Source organism: Lontra canadensis, unplaced genomic scaffold (assembly GCF_010015895.1).
Source record: "Lontra canadensis isolate GAN:19392208 unplaced genomic scaffold, GSC_riverotter_1.0 scaffold43, whole genome shotgun sequence".
NCBI lineage: Eukaryota > Metazoa > Chordata > Mammalia > Carnivora > Mustelidae > Lontra > Lontra canadensis.
The window spans coordinates 5,431,986-5,455,457 of record NW_022631037.1 but is presented as its reverse complement, the minus strand read 5'-3'; the positions used below and the strand labels follow the sequence as shown (position 1 = coordinate 5,455,457).

At 38.7% G+C, this 23,472-nt stretch overlaps 1 protein-coding gene across 1 annotated transcript in view; it reads left to right on the top strand.

Moving 5' to 3' along the window:
* Positions 1-23,472, top strand: part of ANKFN1 (ankyrin repeat and fibronectin type III domain containing 1) — a 405,557-nt gene that overhangs the window by 143,273 nt on the left and 238,812 nt on the right. Inside the window, exon 2 of the mRNA XM_032872010.1 lies at positions 10,286-10,326. The gene's annotated coding sequence lies outside the window, so the exon portion shown is untranslated. The remainder of the gene's footprint in view (positions 1-10,285; positions 10,327-23,472) is intronic.

The following is a 23,472-nucleotide window of genomic DNA, read 5'->3' as shown; positions in this document are numbered from 1 at the left end:
CTTACACCTCATCTCTCCCAGACACAGAGAGTTCAAGAAAACAGCCTTTTATATAAACTTCCTAGCCAGATGCCTGAAGAAATGAACTGAGGGCCACACTCCTCTTTCGTCATCATCTGTGCCTGGGTCTTTTAAATCCATGTCATAATCAGATACGGATTTAAGAAAGTAGGTCTTATTTAAGATGTAAGCTTTATGGAAAAGAAGCCAATTTGAGACCATTGGTAGGGTGCCCCAGGAGGCTGCGGGCAAGCTACATGAATCAGGAAACCAGTCTTTCCACAGCCCCCCTTGGGCCTGTGCAATTCCAAACAAGATAAAAAGGATCCTAAGTTCAGTCAACTGAGCAGAGTTCCCCATGGCTGGCCATAAACCTGAAGGCCAGAGCACTCACTCTCATTGTCTCTACCCTGGGTGGAATCTAGCTGGCATTATGCTAATGTTATGTTATGTTATGATTTTTTTTCTACTTTAAGTCCAGATCATCCATTATTGGCCTCAGCAACAATTTACTGCAAGCCAGTGCCACCAAAACAAGTCAGAAACCATGGCTGGCACTGCCCATTCATGTGAAAGCCCATCGTCGCAATAGCTGTTCCAAGTTCTGTGGTCTCATATCTAAGTCCTTTGCTCTCCAGATGTTTGTATTTAATCTTAAGGTTTCTAGACAGTGCACTGACGTGCTAGGCATCAGGATTCTAGCCCTTCATTTCCTCTCCCTCACCAAATAAGTATCAAATTATCAATTTCATTGAGAGCTGGGGAATATCTAATACATGTGAATGTAGGACAAGTAGGAAGCTTCACTGGAGAAGTCAAACCATGGCTTCCCACCACCCCCACTTCCCACTGAACTGAAGCAACGGGTGCCTAGTGTCAGATTCACATAATTCACCCATCCGGTCACAGCTGGACCCGAGAGAGCACACATCTGCCTTGCAGCATTCACAGAGGACCCCGGAACTCTGTTCACACAAGAACCATCACCCAGTATGGAAGCACAGCCTGGTGGACATCTAGCTTCCCATGGTCTAGAAAGTCAACCTCTTCCTGGTCAGAGAAGAAAGGGAGTTAAAGAAACTAGATGTGTTTACTCTGGTATCTGTCACTCATGGCTGTGAGTATAAAAGTTCCTCTAGGAGAACATGGTGGGAGCAGAAGAGACATTGCTCCTTCTCCACATTGACTAGTCTGTCTACAGTATTCTTCTTTGAAGAAAGCTTTACTATGTGCCGGTGCTATTTTAGGTGTTTTCCAGAGAGGAACACATTCAGTCTTTCCAGCAATCCTAGGGGAAGGCAAATATCAGCTCTGGTTTACAGAGAAAAAAATTGAGGCTGATGTAAATACTTTAGGATTTGCACCCAGGTAATTCATCTCACCCTGTTCTTATTCACTGGCTTTCTTTTAGGTCCTAAAACAAGACATGCTCTTTCCTTCTTCAGGACCTTTGTATCAGCTGTGACCCTGACTACAATGACCTTCCATTTTCTCCTCAGTAAGCTGCTCCATCTCAGCTTCCAGATTTCAACTTAAATAGCCCTTCCTAATAAACAGTCCTAAACTGCTACCCCATATGAGAGCAATATCCCTTATTTTTGTGACAAGACTCATCACAACTCTTATGTTTTCAGTTTTCTATGCATAGAAAAAAGACTGATGTTGGAGGGTTTCTAAAATTCTAACAGTGGATGCCTTTGAATGATAGAACTGTGGTTGTTTTTTATTTGGTTGATTGGCTTTGATGTTATTTGTTTGTTTTTGCTTTTTTTTCCTTTCTGTATTTTTCAAGTTGTCCAGTGATGAGAATATGCATCTTATAAGTGAAATAGTTCCAGGTAATACTGAGGTTTGAGATATGCCAGTGAGTAATAAGATCAGCAGCCTTGTGGAAGTCAATAAACTGAGGTCAGGGAGCCAGATGGGTCATGCTCACACACATTACAGGTACCAAGAAAGGTGGGAGGCAAGGAAAAGCTGAGGGCCCCACGTTGGAGTCCAAAGGAGGCAGACACGAGACATGGCAAGCAGCTGAGGTAGGGGATAAGATGGGAAAACAGGGTGCTAGCAATTCCTTGGAGCAAGAACAACATAGCCCATGATCTGAAAGAGCCATTAGGGCTCAAGAGCAGTTGGAATTTTACTTTGAAAGTTGAAACAACAGTGGCAAGTGCTAGAAGAGCCTCGTTTACACTCAGGTGAGTAGGTGGAGTGAGAAGTAAAGACTGCAGTGAGCTTTCTCACCTTACTAGGGGTCCAGAAAGCACCAGTAAAGGGACAAGATAGGGAAGATAGAAGGGCATGGACCCAAGAGAGAGGGGTCTGATTGAGACAGGAAAGAAGAGGCTAAGGAAGCTTAAGCATGGGTTTTCACTTGGCCCAGGAGGTGCAGTTACCAGGCCTGAAAGAATCAGAAAGCCGAGAAGCTGGCCGGGCCCACGCAGGGCCAGCTCCATGGGCAGACACCTGCCATAGTAGCACAGAGCGCTATGTGTGGTTTAGTGCCCTGTCATCACTGTCTTGAAGGTCTTGGTCATTTTAAAATGAGGGCCCCCACCTTTTCATGCTTGCCCTGAGCCCCACAAACTACAGAACCTGTCCCGGGCACAGGTATGTGTGATAGAGGCAGTGTGGGTGAGAGAGGCTGCTGGCCAGACAGGTTCTTGTTTGGTCCTTTAGCCACTAAGCACTGAAGAGCCACCATGTGTTGAATATTCAGCTAGACACTGCGGAGGGTAAGAACCAGTTTGTGCTCTGGTTCGTGCTCCGGTTCACGGGAATTTGAGCCATGGATCTCCTGTTGGAAGAGTTTTAGATCAATATCAATTGAGGTCACTTTTATAAAAAAAACTTCAATATAATTTTTACATTTTCTGTATGTGGCCTTCATGATTTTTTGTGACTTCAAAGGAAATGTTTCATTAAAATTGATGGCTAGATATGTAAACACTGGCCATCGATCAACTTTCATATTCTCTAAAGCAGATTTGAAAGATACTTCATTCCTCACCAAAAATCATCTCTTTGACATGTGAATAATTAATCCTTAGAAATTCATTATTTAATTATAGAGTTTGGACAGTAGCCTAGGAGACATGAAAGGGCTCTATGAGCCTATATTGTCAGCTGACGGAAAATCAAAATGTGAGAAGTGTTTAGAAGTAGAAATATCCCAAGCCAGATAATATTTTAAAGATGTCATAGAGGAAAGATCTGAGTGTAACTGGAGTTTTAAGACATTCTTGGAGTGAACCCTTAGGGAAGTAGCTTGTATTCTGCTTTTTTATTCTGGCAGGGTTATTACCTTGAAGCCACTAATGCAGAAATCAGGGACCTTTCTAGAGACTAGTATCAGCTAATCAGAAAGAGATGACTTCCTAGGCAGTATGCTCTGCTAGAAAAAGCAGAATCAGAAGCCAAAAGAGGTAAATAAGCTGTGTTCCTAAAGCAAAGTACTGCAGCCCTCCAGATCTCGGTTTACTCATCTGTAAAGAGCGATACCAGGTGAGAGATCTCTATGCTGATCTTTGTGCAGTCCAGCCTGAACGTTCTAGCCTCCTGCACTTCAGGAATCCAGCAGCCCCCAGAAAAATTAAGTTTACTGGTAATTCCAGTCAAAGAAATTAACCTCAAAGGATGAAAGATTTTGCTATAGGATGTGGTAAAAGAAGAGGGGAATAAAAAAGGAAAATATAAGAAGAAAGGGTAGAAGGTGTCAAAGTGAGGACAGTGACATAAGCCCCATGCTGTGAATATCTGCCAGATCCCAGGAGAGGACATTCTCACAGCCACATCCAGCGTGGGGTCCCATTTGAAGACTGTGAGACAATGGAGGAGTCTGTTACCACTGCAGAACAGTAACTAGTTTGGGACTGCATAGTAAGCACCCCTGTCATTCCAGGCCCTCCATCTTCCCAGCCGGCAGGAATTTCTCACTGTTCTTTTTTCTGGAAGAGATCAGCCCCCCACCTTGCCCCCTGTCCCATGCTGTTCCACAGGGTGCCCTCCTCTCACTTAGGAATTCAGTCCCCCTCACTTCCTTCTATATCAGAATGTAACTCCCACACCATCTACTCAAGGTCTAGGCCAGAATTGCATCTGCAAACTGAGGAATATATTCTGGGAAACAGAAGGGCCTACCTAGCTGATTTCCTCAACACCAACACTGGTGAATCCAGAACTCCTCCTGCCCGTTCTTCCTTCCTCCAGGCTGACTTCACTGCAGCGTGCAGCTCTGCTGCTACCAGAGGGATGGTTTTCGACAAAGCAGATCCATTATACTTCCCCCTGTGTCAGAACCTTTAACTACCTTTCTTGCTTTCAGGGTGAAGTTCAGCCTTTACCTGGATGGAGTGATTTGACTGACTCTTGTTTATCTCTGTACTTTTGTCTCGTGAAATTCTTTAGCATCACTATTTTGGGCTACTTAGTATCACTATGGTCCATGCCCTCTCCCTGTGCCTTTGTACAGGCTGTTCTTCTGCTGAGAGTGACTTTTCCCACCTCCTCCGGCTTGCACTTGCTCATCTTGGAGCCTCAGATCTGACACTCTTCCTCTAGAAGAGCTCCCTTGGATCACCGAGGCCATTGTTCCCCAAGTGTGTCCCTTAGAATGCTTCCAAGAAAGGTTCTTCAGCCCCATACATTTGGGACATTACCACTCCCTGGAATTTGAAATAAATGCTGAACTCCAGCAGAAAGACCTACTTAACTATCTTTAACCCAGTGTTTTCCAAACTTACTTGAACATTTAACTTTTTTATTATACCCATTTTGACCCTTCTTTGGAAAAATCTGCCTTAATCTGATTTAGAAAGAATCTCCTTTGCTTATGTAGTACCCCAGGCCCAGTTCTATTATAGTAGTTACCATATGTCACTATAATTGGAGAATCATTTTCTGATAGGTCTTTCATGCAACAGGAAGACTGCAAATGCCGTGGTGATAAAATAATCACTGTGTTTTGTCAGTGTTTTATATCTAATACCTAGAAGACATTTTAAGTATCTGATATGTACTTGATAAACAAGTACATGTTTGGCTAAAAAAAGGACCACCTACTTTATTGCTATTGATAATTAACATACATTATTTGAATAGTTTGTGTAATATAATTATTTTGTCAAAATATGCCCATATGTAGGACAGACTATGATTCATAATATTATTGGCATGCTTTCTGCCAGTGCCATGTTTATATGAGTCTCTTAATGTCTTTATCCTAAAGAGGAGAGTATACACTTGGTTTGACATGTCAGCTTGGCTTTAATATCGAAATTTCTTTATTGTTTAGGAGCCATCTTTTGGTTTATTGTTGTTTTATATTTCATTACTGGGAAGACCATAACCAAAGATTACATCAGTTGAATATAACTTGAAAAGAGCTCTTTTTTTATTCATGAGAGAGAGAGAGAGTAAGAGCATGAGCAGGGGTGAGGGTTAGAGGGAGAGGGACAAGCAGACTCCCCACTGAGCAGGGAGCCTGACACAGGGCTTGATCCCAGGACCCCAGGATCATGACCCGAGCCAAAGGCAGATGCCCAACCAATTGAGCCACCCAGGCGCCCCTTGAAGATAACTCATACTTTACACTTGGCAGAGGATCCTGAGAACTCGGAGACCTCCCTATACCACTCAGTTGAGGGGTGCTAACCTACCAGCCCATTAACCAAGAAAAGATTCTTCCTTTACCTGCTACCACTTGCAAAGCTACTACTACTTAGGAGACCCCACAGATTACCTACATATGTGCTGAGGGCTCTCCTCCCTTATGGGTCAGGAGGCCTGGGTGCGTGCTGACGTATAACAGATCTCATGGGGAGAGAAAATGTGCAAAGCATTAAACATGACTCAGCATTTGAAGGGGCAAAGAACAACATAATCAGAATAGGTAGCTCTCTGTGAGGTATCCCTAAAGGAAAAAATAAAAAGAACGCTAAGAGAAAGTTATGTAAATTCCTGGGGACACTAGGGAAGTTATTATAAAGTAGCAATCTGAGAAAAAGAAAGAGTTCTTGGAACTCAAAAACATTGCTGAAAATGGAATTAAGTATCTTGAAGCTCAGATGGAAGAATTATCACTTGGAGAAGAAAAACTCAAAGAACTAGAAATTATGAGTGCAAAGTGAAAGATATATATGAAGGGTAACATCTTATTGTTGCATCAGGGTGAATAGGTTCAACCTTCTTGAAGAGTAATCTGGGACTCTGCATCTAATATCAAGCTGCATATATCCTATTATAAAGTATTCACAATTCTAAGAACTACCCTACAGTATAAGACCATAAGTCTAAAAAACTAATGTTCAAAATGTTTTCTCATTCCAAGCTCATTGTTACAGCAAAAATCACAAGAAACTTAGGTGTTCATCTATCAATATGGGATTGGTTAAATAAATTAGGGCATGTCCATAAATTTAGCCACTCAAAAAAATGAGATCTATGTATACCAACTTGGAATGTAGCTCCACAAAAATACTAGTAAGAGAACAAAAAGCATAGCATAAAGAATTACACAGCCTGACCTTGTTTTTGTTGAGAACATTTTAACAACATATGTGTATAGGTATAAAGGTTTATGTATGTATGTATGCTTGCTTTCGTAAGCATAAAAAACAGTTGAGAATGATACCCTCACACACTACTGGCAGTAATTATCTCTGGGAAACAGGGCTGGAGAGTCAGGCAAGATGTTCCCTTCTTTATGTACTTCAGAATAAATATGTGAGGTTATGAACTCTTTCCCTTCATTTTAATAATCTTATGTATTTTCCAATTTTCTATAAAAAAAAATGCTGCTTTAAATTTTGTAACTGTTAAAAAACTAGGAGAAATCAAAACACAAGAAGCCATTGTAGGTAAATATGGCAAGGCTATGGAAGGGTTTGCTGAGGTCTTGGCAAAGGCAGAGTCAAGACTAAAAACAAAACAAAAAAAAAAACAGTGGAACTCCAATACCGTAAGCAAAATAGAAATGTTTACAAAATTCTTAAAACTCTAGTGGGAAAAAATTTAAAAACTACTTTGAGCAAAATTATTAAGAATCAGAAAAAGAGGGCACCTAGGCGGCTTGGTTGGTAAAGCATCCAACTCTTGATTTTGGCTCAGATCATGATCTCAGGTTGTGAGATCAAGCCCGCATCAATCTCTCAGCTCAGTGGGGAGTTGGCTTGAGGTTTATACTCTCCCTCCACCTCTCCCCACCATGCTGTCTCTCTCTCTCTCTCTCTCAAATAAATCTTAAAAAAAAAAAATCACAAAAAACAATCAACTGTGACTTTTTAAAGAGGAGTCTACTTTAAGTCAGACACAGAAGAATTTGGAGATGATATTACCTTGTAACCATTTAAGGAACTAGTGCAGAATATTTTGATCCAAATGGAAATTGCAGTTCTTGGTAAAGTGATTTTTCAGTTTGGACTCAATCAAGATAATTAGAACTAATATATGTGAAACACTTAAAATGGACAAAGTCTCTGCCAAGTACTTTATATGCATATTCTTTCAAAAAGCACGACAGTCTCAGAGGAGGTGCAGGTGCTACTCTTACTCGCATTTTATAGACAAAGGGATTGAGATATACAAAAAGCTGGTGTTTGTATGTGTGCTTTCATAAGCATAAAAAGCATAACATTCAATAACTGAATTCCACTGCATGTCATACTGGAAGTCAGTGGAAGAACCGAGACTCCCAACTCATGGCCATCTGACACCATTGCCTCCACCTCCAGAGTGGGAGCCATGGGCAGAGGCTTTTCAAAGTCAACATCAGATCCCTGTGCCTGTAGCACACAGTCTCAGGTTTTAATGAATACTTGATCAAAGTGAAGAGGAGATCCAGCATTAGGAGTATTAGGAGTAACAGGTCAATCAGAAACACATAGGACAGTTCCTGATGCATTAAGACTCAGCATTTTTATTAAATAGGAATTTTTCTTCAGATGTTATCCCAACATTCCCCCAATTAGGCTTCCCTGATTTCTCTTTCTAGGCTGGATCATCAAAGACCACCTACCCTCCTCACTGACCACCCTGTAATTTTGCATTACATCACCGTGCAGTCCCTCCAAAATGTCTAGCTCTCTCCCCTATCAAACAAGCATTATTATGATAGCAGGCAATGTAGTCTTCAAGCCTAGCACAGTATGCTATACATAACCAGGGACTGAATACACATTTAGCAAATGAATTAATTAATAATTTTGAGGGATCTCTTTCTTCTTGAAAAATTCAGGTTTTTCTTTTTCAAATGTGGAGATAAGCTTGGAAAAGCTAAAGCAAGCTTTTATGTTTCTCTGTGGTCTATAAAACCTCACTACCACCCACACTGTTCGTGATTGCTTTATTTATTTTGTACCCCAAGAAAAATAATCAGTACATTGCATTAGGTGACTTTATAATGTAGTCTCAAGGATAGCTCTGAATAGTTTACAAAGTAATCAATGATATTGCTGTGAAATTGTTGCCCAAATGAAGAGCTCTTGTCCAATGAATCCATGAAGTAACAGACCGTTTTCTTTGTTAATACTTTCGTGGCTAAAGAAGAACCTGTTATCTGAAGCAGTAGTAAAAACTTTTCTCAGCAGGTGAGAGCTATCTAAATTTGTTTCCTAGCAACAAGTTCCTCAAAGGAACGGAAGGGCACACAGTTTCAGAAGAATTTTCAGTATACTTTCTGGTTTGGAGGAAAGGTGGGGGTGGATATTGTATGTCTGAGCAGTGTCCCTAACTCATTCCAGGAAGTGACGCATAGAACATCTTATTGAATTATACCATAGGAGCCATTTAAAAATGTCAACTCAGTAAAAATGCATCAAGCACCTACTGTGAAATAAGAATTATGCCAATTCTTTCTGGGCCGAGTAGTTCAATAATTTAACAATTTGTCAATTAGGAACCTCACCCCCAGCCATCTCCATGGATAGGAAATGAAGAGTTAGGTGGTTCGCCAAAACTTTTAGGGATATTCCAGCATGGATGTTGATCTAACTCGAATTGTACTCAGCAGTTGGAGAAATGAAGAGTGGAAGGAGGCAGTCTGGGAGGGAGATTTGGGACAATGGTACAGCACAGATTGCCAAGAGAGGACACATCTCACACAAGTGGAACTCTCTCCATAGCCACCCTTCTAGCTCCAGTTTCATAGACTTACAGTATCTTCTTGATCTGGCTTTCCAAATTGGCCTTCTGGTAATAACAATCACAGTAAAACACTAGATAGGCCAGCCTTATGTTACTATTTTACATGTATTATCTTATTTAACTCTTAAAACAATTCATTATTATTTCTATCAATCCTAGAGCATTGAGTCAATTTGCCAAAGTCACACTATTATGAAAAATGGCAGAACTTGGAAAAATACTGCTCACCGAGGTGACTAATCTGACTCATCCAGATCCATGTGGGTGGCGTGACAGGGTCTTTCTGTAGGTCTGAGGACCCCATGACTTGAATGTTCAGTCGTAGAGATGACCTGGAATCATGTGAATCTCAGCATGCAAGTTGTTCATATCAATCATAGGGACTTACATGCCGTTTCCAATTAAATCTACTACCCTGAAAAGGACCCCTTTGGATATATATCCCCACAATATATCCCCCAATCCCCCCCAGAAAAGGATTTGCAAGCAAGCTGAATTGTCTGGTAGGTGGCCACACTGAACAGATAGCCCACACAATTGGCACACTCCTTCCCAGTATGGGCACAGTCTAATTGTGTCTTCTTTTATTGCCGTCTTGAGCAAGAAAAAACCTGGCATTGATTTCAAGCCCCCCATCCAATACTCCTCAGAAAAGCTCTTTACTTCTTGGAAAAGAAAACTTGTCCACTTACCCAAATAAGCATGAATCAAGAAGATCATAATTTTTAGGAGGAGTTTAATTTAGTGGAACAATGTGTCAGAACTGGGCCTATGAGAATGAGGTACAATATCAATATGAACCAGAAGCATGAGAATACTGAATCTAAGCCATGGAACGAAGTAAGTAGACCCCTCCTCTTTCTCTCTCCCTAGGACCAGGCATGGCAGACAAAGTGAGTGACAAGGGCTCTCGAAATTCTAGGATGTTCTGGGGGCAGGGAGCTGAGCATGCGGTGAGCTGTGACAGTAGACTTCCATGTTTGCTCTGTGGGCTACTTCTCCCAATTACACTATTTTCAGCTCCAGGCTCCTCATGTTTTCAGTCAGCAGACGTACCTTGAAAGGCAATCCAATGCCTTTTTCAGATGGAATGGGTTACTTTACTTTTTTTTTTTAACACACTTTTTTTCCCTCTTTGTTTCAGAAGCTGCCCTTTAAAGACAGGCACTTTACTTGCAGCAAAATGTAAGTACATTTCCTTCTTGAAATGATACCTACTTCTCAGTTGTAATTCCTCAAACCTCCTCTTCTTTATGGCTCCCATCTCACATTGCTGCCTTTTTGAAGTCTGGCTTAACAAATGCAGTCTCAGTGTGAGTCTGCCCCTTCACACTGTGGTTCTGTCTAGCATCGAGCAGCATCTCACCAACTGCTTGGGAACCAGACTGAACCCGATCATGGCTGCTACTACGTTGGATCTAAAAAGTTAGAAAAAAAGTGAGGTGGAAAAATTAGGTGGTGTTCTTCTGTATGTGATGATCATGTGATACCAAACATTTGAATATTCAGGTTCTCTCAAGTGTCTGATTTATTACTCTTTGCCCAGTTGTTCCTCATAGTCACAGACTGTTTCATATTTAATAGCATAGTAGTTATCTTAATAATGCCTTCCTTTGTGTACTGCATTGCAGCCATGCTGTAAACCCATGTTCTTTCTAGAATGAATCTCCCACGTATTATGTTTCTTTACTCTTGGTACTTTTAGTGTCTGTACCAAGTTAGAAACCCCCTCTGTTTTAAAAGACCAAATAAAATTAAACCAGGTCTGAACTGGGAGTTCGAAATATGAATGTTACATTTGTCTCTGGAATAATTTGATAGTACCTGAGTTCAAAAAACAGGGGATAGATATGAATTCAATATAAAGACTCTAACTATTCAAAAGTAGCTCGAATGGTAGTGAGTTGCTTGTCACTACAGATTAGTAAGTAGGAGGTCAACAACCATAGGTAGAAGGTCAAGCCAGGTAAACCAAGAATGTATATCAACTCCCAGCTCCTCATTCATACAGTTTCCAACGGAAGATACATGAGAGTAGTTACTGAAAGATTTAATTAGACATTCTTGGACCCAGGAGAATCCAAAGGTCTCACTCTAATTACATATATTATGCAGGTTCTGATAAGCTCTCTTTTGAATCATTCAGTCCCTGAGAAAATTAGATATTTAGCTGAATGCAAGAAAAACTTGGTTTTTGCTGATTTCCCTGGATGATACCTTTTGTTTGCTCTCTAGAATAAATGGATCCCATTGCTATACACCAAATATTCAAACACCAGTACAAGCAACATTCACCCTTAAAGCCATTTAGGTTTTATGTCAAAGTATTATGCATTCACTGGAATTCTTTTAAATGTCAGTTTCTGGATTCTATTGCTTTGGTCTTTATTGCATTATCAAGACACCTGAATGTTATGAATATTTTAAGCAGCTTTTACCTATAAAGTCTTGTTAGATTTTATGAGCTGTTTACCTTTTCATGTGCTGTCCTAAGTATTTTATTTGTACAAGTGTTAACTTTTGACTGTATTTTTTTTTTTAATTTGACAGAGAGAGATCACAAGTAGGTAGAGAGGCAGGCAGAGAGAGAGAGAGAGAGAGAGAGAGAGAGAAGCAGGCTCCCCACTGAGCAGAGAGCCTGATGCCAGACTCGATCCCAGGACCCTGACTGAGATCATATCCTGAGCCGAAGGCAGAGACTTAACCCACTGAGCCACCCAGGCGCCCTTGACTGTATTCTTTCTGCTGAACATAGAAATTGTTTGGGAGAACAGTCTGTGTTTACTTTCCTGCATATTCATTTTTGGGAGCTTTCTCACCCAGTATCTGTCCATTTAGGTTTGTCACTGGTTTTAAATGATTTAATGTTAAATACTAAAAGATACTTGGTTTGTGTTCATGGTGAAAATTGGATGAAAGGCAATTTAAGATAGCATTTCAGTCATTAACTGCAAATATGCAACTATAAACACATATGTGACTACTACCCTCAGATCTCTATCAAATTGTTGGTTGAGGGGTGCCTGGGTGGCTTAGTAGGTTAAGCCTCTGCCTTCAGCTCGGGTCATGATCTCAGGGTCCTGGGATTGAGCCCCACATCGGGCTCTCTGCTCAGCGGGGAGCCTGCTTTCCCCTCTCTCTCTCTGCCTGCCTCTCTGCCTTCTTGTGATCTCTCTCTCTGTCAAATAAATAAATAAAATTTTAAAAAATTAAGTTCACCATCATTTAACAACAACAACAAAAAGTTGGTTGAGAGCACCTTGTATCTGGGTGGTGGGGTGGGGGAGCAGGGAGCACGGGAAACAGCTAGCTAGCTGTTTCACATTAAGAGATTAATTTGTGATTGCTTTATTTTTGCATTTTTTCCCTCAAGCACATATAGAGCGCTTGGTGACCTATTTTATTAGCAAATACTCTGAGAAGTAACCTTGCACCAAGTTCTGCACCATCCAGACAAAAACAGGTCTGCACACCTCTCCGTGTCATCTGAGCAACTGGTGGAAAGTTGGTCTGACCCATGGAGTCATGGAAACTCATTAAAATCACCAGGCAGTTGTGACTCGGTTCATTTTGGCAGCCAGACTCCATCAGCCCCTCAGGAGTTGGCATTATGTCCTAATGATGATTGTGTTATACAACCAATACAAATGGAAAACGACCTAATCAGCACACATTCAGACAAGGCTTGATCTGTAGTGAATGGCCAGAAGCTTTCCAAGTCAGGGGCCTGGAAATGTGTATAGGCCGCATAAAATCCCAGCTCTGCTGCAGCCAAGTCAGGAAGATATGCCCCCATGGAGAAAGGGGGTGGGTGATGGAAGGAACTCAGGATGAAAACTCAGAAGGCTTATGTCTGACTCCCAGATCACTCCCTCTGAAGTGGTATGATTTTGAGAATGTTAGTTAACCCCTCAGTTTCTAAGCGTCTTTATTACGGGTTAGAGGAAGAGAAAGGAAAGCATTTTTTTTTCCTGCCTCCATGAAAGGGTTGTTGTGATAATCACATAAGGTAACATTTGGGAAGGAGTTTGCCATCTAAAAGTGCTTTGTGTCTTTAAGGGATTCTTGTTCCATCCTTACTAGAGGCCCTCTCTGTCTCAGCGGGAATCCCTGGGATTCTTGGGGCCATAAAATCAATACTACACAATGGAATAAAATAGAACCATATTGGGCCAAAACAGGCCCCTGGAAAGACTTGCACCCACATTTTTTATTTCTTTTTAACTACAAATGTTCTTTGGGACCCCTGCCTCTGGTGGAAGAGAATTGTCTCTGGGTGGTATGGGTGAGAAAGTTGCCAAACAAACCTGAATTATCCAGAGGCCTGTAAAATGCGCAATTGCTTTTTAAGAGGCATGGTGATATTGTGTGTTCCTTTCGATTTTTGGCAGTAACGATTTTCTGCAATTTGTGGTTTTGCAATTTCTCTTTACACAGACAACACTCTGGCTCTCATTCAATGCCCCACTGGTTGGGGGGAAGGGAGAGAGAGAGAGATTCCCTGGGGCTCTGACCACTCCAGAAAAAGAAGGAAATGTTAATGAAATAAGTCAGAAAGAATGCTCCAGACTAGTAGAAGCTGCTTGGTTAGTGGGGAAGAAACAGCTTTTAATAAATTGCATGGTGTGGTTGGGATTTTATCTGGGGCTTTTGTCAACTGGGCACAGGTCTGTTCCCCTTAACTCTTCTTGACTCTACTGAGCTTTGTCTGCAATCTCAACCTCATCTCTTCATTTTTTTTCCCCTGTATTCAACCAGTCTGGTCCCTTCTACTGGCTCCTTTCGGCTTCTCCTGTCCTAGGTGGGATTCCCTTTAAATACTCCATCTGTAGGCATCCACTTGCCAGTTGCGTTAATAACTTGGTTTGTGTAATTTACCTGAAGATCCATGTGCCAGGATTTTCACTGTCATTCTGGTTGCATTTTCTTCTTTTCCCCCCAAGGCTGGAAAAAAAAAAAAAAAAAAAAAGCCTCTTTACAGAGGAAGGTCTGTGGCCCACATTGCAGATGCAGTACATGGATGTAGCCTTTATCTAGATTGAGAGTGATATGTTCTGTTTCTAGTCATCACCTCTGGAAAGGTTTTGCTGACTTGTGTTTGCTTTTTTATGACTGCAAGGCTCCGTGCTGAAGGATTTAAAGCTGCATCCAGGGTAAACCTTGTATTCCTTCTCTGTTCATTTCTTTGTATCAAAACAGCCCACTGTTCTCTCTTGAGCAGATTCCCTGGGCTTTTGCCCCTAGATCCCAGGCTTTCTCTGCACAGAGGCAATTGCGCAGGCCATCTATTTCCTCTCTTCTCATGACCCAAATGTCACCGCTTCTTTTGTTTCCAGGAGTAATATAAAGATAATTGCTACTCATATGTTAATTGTAGTTTTCACATATGATCCTCTGGTGTACGTATTCTACAACTTGAGGGAATTATTTGTGATGTGCATTATAAATCACAGGATTTTCACTTAGGAAGACGTTCAACAGGATGCAGTTCAACAGCCCACCCGGAGCCCTCCTCACAGCATCTTCTTTAGGACCCCCCTCCTTAGCCCATGGAAGTCCAACCCATTTTTAATAGCTCAGCACTTCCAACTTTCTTTTACTAACCTGAGGTAACCTTCAGGTAGTTCTCTTGCTAGTTTTGCCTTCTGGAGCAGCTCAGAAGTTGACTCCTTCTTCCACATGACAACCCTCCAAATATTTTGGAATCTGATCCCGTATACTCTCTGAGCCTTCCTTGTCCAGGCTAAACATCCCCTGTTGCTTCAGCCATCCTTCATGTGACTTGGTTTAGTTACCCTTTCCATTTGCCCCAGTCACATTTTTCAATGTCCCTCTTAAAATGTTATGGTCTGAACTTAAAAAAAAAAAAAAAAAATACCGCCAAGATGGCTACCCATCACACGCAGAGCATTAAGGGAAAAAAAAGTTCTTGTTCTAGGCATGTTATTTCTATTACTATAACCTAAGAGTACATCACAAATTTTAATAATACTTGAGTCCTGAGATTAATCCTAAAACCTCTAGATGCACTATATAAAAGCTGCTATAAAAATAGATTTTCCCCCAGTCCTATATTTATGCACTTGGTTTCAAATACTACACAAACCTATACATTTATTCCTGTGACACATATTAGCTAAGATACTAGTGGAAACTGTTAGGAGCTTTTTGAATTTGAATCACTTTAAGCCTAACTCAGTTTTGTGACATATTTGATTTACCTCTTAACTTCATTCAAAAGATTGATAAAAGCAGTGACTATCTGGGTTTTAAGCTTTTTGCAATGGAATCATGTTTTATTCATCGTCATCTTCATCTCTTCTGAAAAGTCTGTGACATTCTGTTAAACAACCAGATGCTCAATAAATGCTTTTATGAAATCACTCAACAATATGTGATACAGGCAGTTTTCCAACATCCTGACATGCAGTTATCTTTAAACTGATATCTAAATGCCCTTTGGAAACTAAGAGTAAGATGAATTTTATCCTACCTTGCTGATGTTGGTCAATGTTACAGCATTATATAGTTCACTAACAGTATGATCTTCAGGGCTAGATTGCCTGGATTCTAATCTTAACTTGATTTTGCTACCTATGTGATTGAGAGCAAGTTACTCTACTTTTCCTGTTTCTTGTCCTGATATGTAAAATAATGAGGTTGTTGTGATTTTAAAGCAAATTAATCCATGTAAAGAATGTAAGACAGCAATCAGTAATACAAAAGCAATAATTAATGGTAGTAATAGTTATATTGTCACTTTTATTGTTACTGTCAAGCTACACTAGTATAAACAACCTATCATAAGAGGAACAAAGGCAATTTGGTAGAATTTATTTATAGTGAACCTATATTGACTGTAAATAATAATTTTATGATCAAAATGTTCGTGTAACCTAAATATAACTCAGCTGCTCCATGGCCCTCTAAGTTTAGGTATATATTCAAAGGAACACAAAAACCTAAACAAATGAAAACAATGTAAATTTTTATTAAAGTCTCTCAGGGGAATTCTATTACATTTCACAGAGAAATATTCTAAAGACTGTTAGCCAAATTTCTCTTGGTAGCTGCTCAGAAATTTCACTCTTCTCCCTCTCTTCTTCTCTCTATATAACAAAATGGGAACGGGGTAACCTGGCTGGCTCAGTTGGAAGATCATGTGATTCTTGATCTCAGAATCCTGAGTTTGAGCCCACATTGGATGTTGAAATTACTTGAATAGATAAAACTTAAAAAAAAATTTTAAATGCTAGTTTGCGTTGCTTTTTTCCTCACTTACCTCTTCTATTTCAAATATGCCCAATTCTCAGGATTAATAAATTGCAAGTCTGTTATTTCCTGTCTCTAACAATTCCATCAATTATGTAATTTCAGCGTGGCCCTTCTAGGCTGCTTCTGGAATAAACTATATATATATATATATACATATATATGTATATATATATATTTCATATATATGTATATATCTACACACACATATATATAATAAATCTTACTGATATAATGGATGTGTAGCATACAACTTAAAAATAATAAAATATGTAATACCCTTTATTGTAAATTCCATGTAGCTAGCTGATTCTCAGAGAATACTTTCATTGATTTGTCCTGAACTCTTGGTATCTACAGTCAGCCTATGGTTGCAGTTGATGAATAAATGTAGTTTACATGTAGGTATGGATCAGTAACATGAGCAACTTCTTTACTAAATTGAATAATAGTTTTTTAATATATTTCTTCAAGTTCCTGTACTGTTTATAATATGACAGCTATAAACAACAGTCCTTTTTAGTTAATCTGAATTAAGATTTTCTATGTAACTTTCTTAAATCTAGACAATCAACAAAATAATAAATCAAGCCTTGATGTGTGGTATTTGCTGATATCTGTGCTGTAGATACTCCTACCATGGCCAATTTCAAGCTATTAACATGAAAGATACTATTGACTATAAAATTAAGAAGGGATATGCAGTGGTGCCTTAATATGGGTGGGGGGTGGGAGGTTGGGTGAGCCTGGTGGTGGGTATTATGGAGGGCTTGTATTGCATGGAGCACTGGAAGTGGTGCATAAATAATGAATTCTGGAACACCGAAAAGAAATTAAAAAAAAGAGAGATCATTTTGAATGGAAAATAAAAAACAATAGATGCAAATAAGCTCAGAAGCCATAGGTAAAGTAAAATGTAAAAAAAATTAGGAAGTGATGAATTTTGAGTATTTCCTTTCTTTAATTATTGAGGTGTAATTAACATACATTATATTAGTTTTAGGCATATAGCAGAATGATTCAGTATTTGTGTGAATTATAAAATAATCTCTATGAAAGTCTAGTCAACATCCATCACCATACGTAGTTACAGAATTTTTTTCTTGTGATGAGAACTTTCAAGATCTACTCTCTTAGCAACTTCCAGATATGCAATATAGTATTATTTTTTTTTAAGATTTTATTTATTTATTTGTTTATTTGACAGAGAGAGAGAGAGTGTGCAAGCACAAGCAGGGGGAGCATCAAAGGGAGAGGGAGAAGCAGGCTCTCCGAGGAGCAGAGAGTCTGATGTGGGTCTCAATCCCAGGACCCTGGGATCATGACCTGAGCCAAAGGCAGATGCTTAACAACTGAGCCATGGAGGCACCCCTGCAATACAGGATTTTTAATTATACTTGCCATGCTGTATATTACATTCCCATGACTTACTTATTTTACAACCGGGAGTGTATACCTTTTGATTCCCTTCCCCCATTTCCCCCAACAAACCCAGTCCCTGCCTCTGGCAACCACTGTATCTATGAATGCTCTTTCTGGTTTTCATTTGTTTGGGGTTTTTTTTGATTCCACATGTAAGTGAGATCATACAGTATTTGTCTTTCTCAGTCTGGCTTATTTCACTTAACATAATACTTTCAGGGCCCATCTATGTTGTTACAAATTGCAGTATTTCATACTTTCTCATGGTTGAATAATGTTCCACTAAATATAGATAGACATCTTCATGTTCTCTATCCATCCATTGATGGACACTTAAGTTGTTACCATATGTTGGCCTTTATAAATAATGCAGTGAGTATGAGGGAACCCATATCTTTTCAAGTTAGGTCTTTGTTTTCTTTGAGTAAGTAGCCAGAAATGGAATTATTGGATCACGTGGTAGTTTAATTTTCTAAAGAACCTCCATACTGTTTTACACAATGTCTACACCCATTTATCTTCCCACCAGTAATGCACAAAGGTGATATCTCACTGTGGTTTCAGTGTGCATTTCCATGATAGTTAGTGATTTTGAGCAGTTTGTCATTTACCTGTTGGCCCTCACTATATCTTCTTTGGAAAAATGTCTGTTCAGATCCTCTGCCTATTTTTCAATTATTTGGTTGGTTTTTTGCTTTATCTTGTTCCTGTTGAGTTTTAGGAATTCTTTATTTATTTTGGGTACTAACCCCTTATCAGTTATATGATTGGCAACTATTTTCTCACATTCAATAGGTTGCCTTTTCATTTTGTTATAGTTTCTTTTGCTGTGCAGAAGTTTGATGTATTTCCTTTGTTTTTAATACAAGTTATTTTATTATGTTTTTATAATTCAGTTTTTAAGAATGGCCATTCTTAGCAAATAGCTCACAAGTTCCTGAAAGTCTAACAACTGCCACTTGCACACTGGCAGAAACCATTTCCAAATCTATACTAGCCCTTTCTCTCTAGACAGCAGTGGGGGGTAGCAAATGGGAAGAAGTGGTGAGGTATAGTTGAGAATATTGACAAGTAAAATTTTTCCCAAGTGATGTTATTCTTTTTTTTAGAAATCTATTTTAGTTTTATGAAATATCAGGAACTATCTTCTAATATTCAGAAGCTACTTTCTACCTCCCTCATCATTAAAATATGTTTTCACCTTTAGTGTTGATTATTGACTAAAGATTCTATTACTTATCTTTTCTAAACAATTTTTTTAGACTACAAAATCAGAAGCCCAAGTTAAAAGGGAGTAAGGAGGAGATAATTGTAGGATTATAGATATTTAATGAAATCCACAAACAGAAAACAAAGTTTCATTGGACTTTACACTGACTTGAATTGGAGAGCTCTATAAAACAATGAAGAGCTATCAAGAACGGAGGCTTCTCTTCATAGTATTGTTAGTTCTTTAGACCTCGTTCATCTTCCTCCTCAGATTGCATATGGCCCAAAATGGCAGGCACAGACATCAAAGAGAGGAATACACATCTGTTCCAAACATCAAGGAAAGAAATCTATGTGGTTCAGGTCTCTGTTCTTCAGGAAGCCATTGACCAGCATAAATGGGATTTCTTAGTTGAAAACATCTTTAGTTCCATTAGCTATGACTCCAGCAGGGTTGTGAGAAGGTACAGGGTGAGATAAGGAGTATGGGTAAGGATAGTACCCATGGTATAAAGTAGTGAGCAGACAGACATGATGGGCATTTTTAGTGCAATATGCATAGATTCCTTCATTAAAAAGAGGAAGTGTTACTTCAAATAAACAGGAATTGACTCTAAGGAATACCTATCTACTACCACTCACATTTAATTAATTTTAACATTTTCCAGTATTTGGCCTAGGTTTTTATGAAGTTGAAAAAAAAAAAAACATTACATTTTCATATGCCCCCTTTCTTGATCCTATTCTGCTCTGTCATTCTCCAGAGAAAAACAGTCTTGGGTATTTATCCACATTTTGTTTATTAATGTGTTTATTAATATCCACAGTCTTTTAAGTTTTCATAAATGATGTGCCATTCTGTACATTTTTTCTAGTCAACATGGTGTTTTTGAGATTTATCCAAGTGGACACATGGCTCTTATTAGTTGCTCAAACTCTAGATAATGTTCCATTGTTTAAATATAATACTATTTATTAATTCTCCTACTGATGAACAATTAGGTTGTTGCCAATTTTTGCTATTTAAAAAAAGTGTTTCAGCAATGCATCTAAGATTTTTCTCAAGGGTACCTAGATGTGAAATTGTTGCATTCTAAGGTGTGTGTACCTCATAAGCATTGCTAGATAATGCCAAGTTGCTCTCCTAGTGGTTGTCTAGCTTACATTCGTATGAGAAGTTCCTGTGAGTTCCTGCTTCCCAAATCTTTGCCATGATGTTGTTTTCAAACTTCAAACTTTTCCACTCTGCTGGATATAAAATGGTGTCTAATTTTTCTAATTTTCAATTCCCTAATTTCTAGTGAAGCTAAACATTTTCATATGATTCTTCACTTTTCCTCTTTTGTGAATTGCCAATCTATAGCCTTTATTATTTTTAAACTAGTTGCCTTTCTGTTTTTATGAATTTGTAGAAGTTATTTATCTATTTGGATAGTAAACTTTTCTGTGTTACATGCAAATGTCTTTTCCCAAACATTGGCCTATCTTTTTACTTAGGTGTACTAATTTTTATTATGGGGATACTTATATTTTAATGGCATCTAAATTGTTGAACATTCCACTTATTATTTGTTTCTTCCCTGTTCTAACATTGTAAACATATTCTTACGTATTTTTTTAAAGTTATAAAGTTTTGATTTCCAGTTCATGTTTTTGATTCATAAGGAATTTATATTATAGGGATGCCTGGGTTGCTCAGTCTTTAAGTATCTGCCTTTGGCTCAGGTCATGATCCCAGGATCCTGGGATCAAGCCCCGTATCAGGCTCCCCGCTCAGCAGGAAGCCTGGTTCTCCCTCTCCCACTCACCCGGCTTGTATTCCCTTTCTCCCTCACTCTCTCTGTGTCAAATAAATAAAATCTTAAAATTTATAATCTACATGGTGTGAGGTAGGGATCCAAATTTATATTTTTCTCTATGGAAAACTAGTTGTACTCTCATAAATAGTCCTAATTTTCCCCCATTGAATTGTTATACCATCTCTGTCATAAATTTGGTTTCCATACATGTCTAGATCTGTTTCTGGAAAATCCAAGCCTGTCCAGTAGCCTGTTGGTCTATCCTTGCACCTGAAATAGCTTTCTCTTAACTGTTAGGATCTGACAGGTAAGGTTTTATACCTTCATCTTTTTCTTCAATATTGTGTAGGCTATTTTTTGACTTTAACTTTTTCAAGTGATTTTGAGTTCAGTTTCTCTGTTTCCACAAAAATCTCTATTAGAAGTTTTATTGCAGTTGCATTGAATTTATGGGTTGATCAGGAAAGTTAACATCTTTATTATTATATTATAGTTTCCCATTCATGAGGATGATACATTGGGCAGAATATTTGATGTTTCATGAACCTTGAAAATATTTTACTTGTTTTTCCCACAAAATGCCTATATATCTTTTGGTATATTTATTACTCATTACAGTTCATTGGTGTATGATTGATCTTTTTCTATTTTAATATTTGGTTTTTAATCCAGCAACCCTACTAATCTCCCCAAAGGTTTTAACGATATCTCTGTAGATTATCCAAGGATTTTCTTTTTTTTTTTTTTTTTTTGAAGATTTTATTTATTTATTTATTTATTTATTTGACAGAGATTGATTACAAGTAGGCAGAGAGGCAGGTGGGAGGGGGGGAAGCAGGCTCCCTGCTGAGCAGAGAGCCCAATGCGGGACTCAATCCCAGGACCCTGAGATCATGACCTGAGCTGAAGGCAGAAGCTTTAACCCACTGAGCCACCCAGGCGCCCCAATCCAAGGATTTTCTACAAAGACAATCATACACTCTTTGAATAAGAGTAATTTGGTATCATTCTTTCTAAATTTTATTGTTTTTGAATTTTTTGTTTGTTTTATGTTATTTTTGTGGGTTTCCAACTATGTTGAATATCAGGGTGATGAGAACCATCCTTGGCTTGTTTCTTAATTCTTGTGACCTTAATAAGAAAGTATTTGAAATTAAGCTAATAAGAAAAATGTTTGCTATATGTTTTGGTTAAATAATTCCTATTAGTTTAGGAAAGATCTTTCTTATTCCTGTTTACAACAACAAAAAAAAATTAAATCAGGATGGTGTGTTAAAATTTATCAAGTATTTTCCTGCATCTGTTGAGATAATATAGGTTTTTTTTTTTCAATTGATTCTCATGGTAGGTTATATTCATAGATTTTCTGACGTTCAACTCTCATTGCATTCCTGGCATACTCTTACTCAATAGTGGTCTTTTAAAGTATATTGATATACAGTCTACAAGTGTTCTATTTAAATATTTTTATTTATGTTCACTTATGAGAATGTCCTGTAAATTTCTTTCTTTCTTTCTTCTTTCTTTTTCTCTCTTTCTTTATTCCTTCCTCCCTTCCTACCTTCCTTCTTTGCTTCTTTCCTCCTTTTCTTCTTTCTTTCTTTTTCTCATTCCTATTATATTATTTATATTTACCTAGCACTGGGTTTCTTTGTGCTTTGGAAATGTTACATGTATCTTGCTTTCTTTGAGATTTTCCTTTCTCTCCCTTGCTCCATTCTACATTCCTCACTCCTCCTCACCTAAAGGTTTTGCTATTATCTCTACTCAGCACCCACTTAGAAACCCCAGTACAAATAAATCTTTACTAGGGGGTTATGTTCCTGCCCCATGGTGATTCTGGAGATATCCAAGATCCAAACTTCCAGGCTAGTGAAATTTGGCTCAGTTACTGTTTATAAAGCCAAGTCTCTGTTCTGCAGACTCCCTAGGCCACAACGGCAGTCCTATGTAAAGGGTGACATCAACCTTTTTCTTTCTCCTCTGACCTCTTTCTACCACATTACCTCCTGGTTTCATGCAGTGAGCTCAGCCCCAGATTCCCACTTGACATCCAGCATTTGTAAACCCCAGGAAACTACAAGTACTGAGTTCCTAGTCTTCCCTGATTCTAGTCCTTCCTCATCCTGATTCCAGACCAGAACTCAGCTGAAGAGCTTTGCCCCTGTACTTACTTCTTCATTTCTCTGTTTTGTTATCTACAGAGTTATTGATTTTGTTTGTGAACAAGTCTAGATCTTTTTACTTTTTACTTTTGATTTACTTCATTAAATGGAGTCCCATAAACTTACATAGTTTTCTGGGGGGAATGAATTGAGATAATTATGGTTTTTTTTTAAAGTGCAAAGGATAATAGCAGTAAAAAGAAACACTAGTATAAAGCTGATATCTGTTCTCTGCCTGGAAAAGCCCCTCTTTTCCCTTCTGCCTACCTAAATCTGAATCATTTTTCCCTGGCTATTTACTCTAACTTGTGTATTATATTCCTTCAGTTTAATCTCATGAATATTTATTAGGTGCTATAATGTATTAGTCACTATTTTAGCACTAAGAATACAGTAATAAAGGATATGGGTATGTTCCTGTCTTCATGGAACTTACATTTGTTGTGGGAAAGAAAAATTTACAA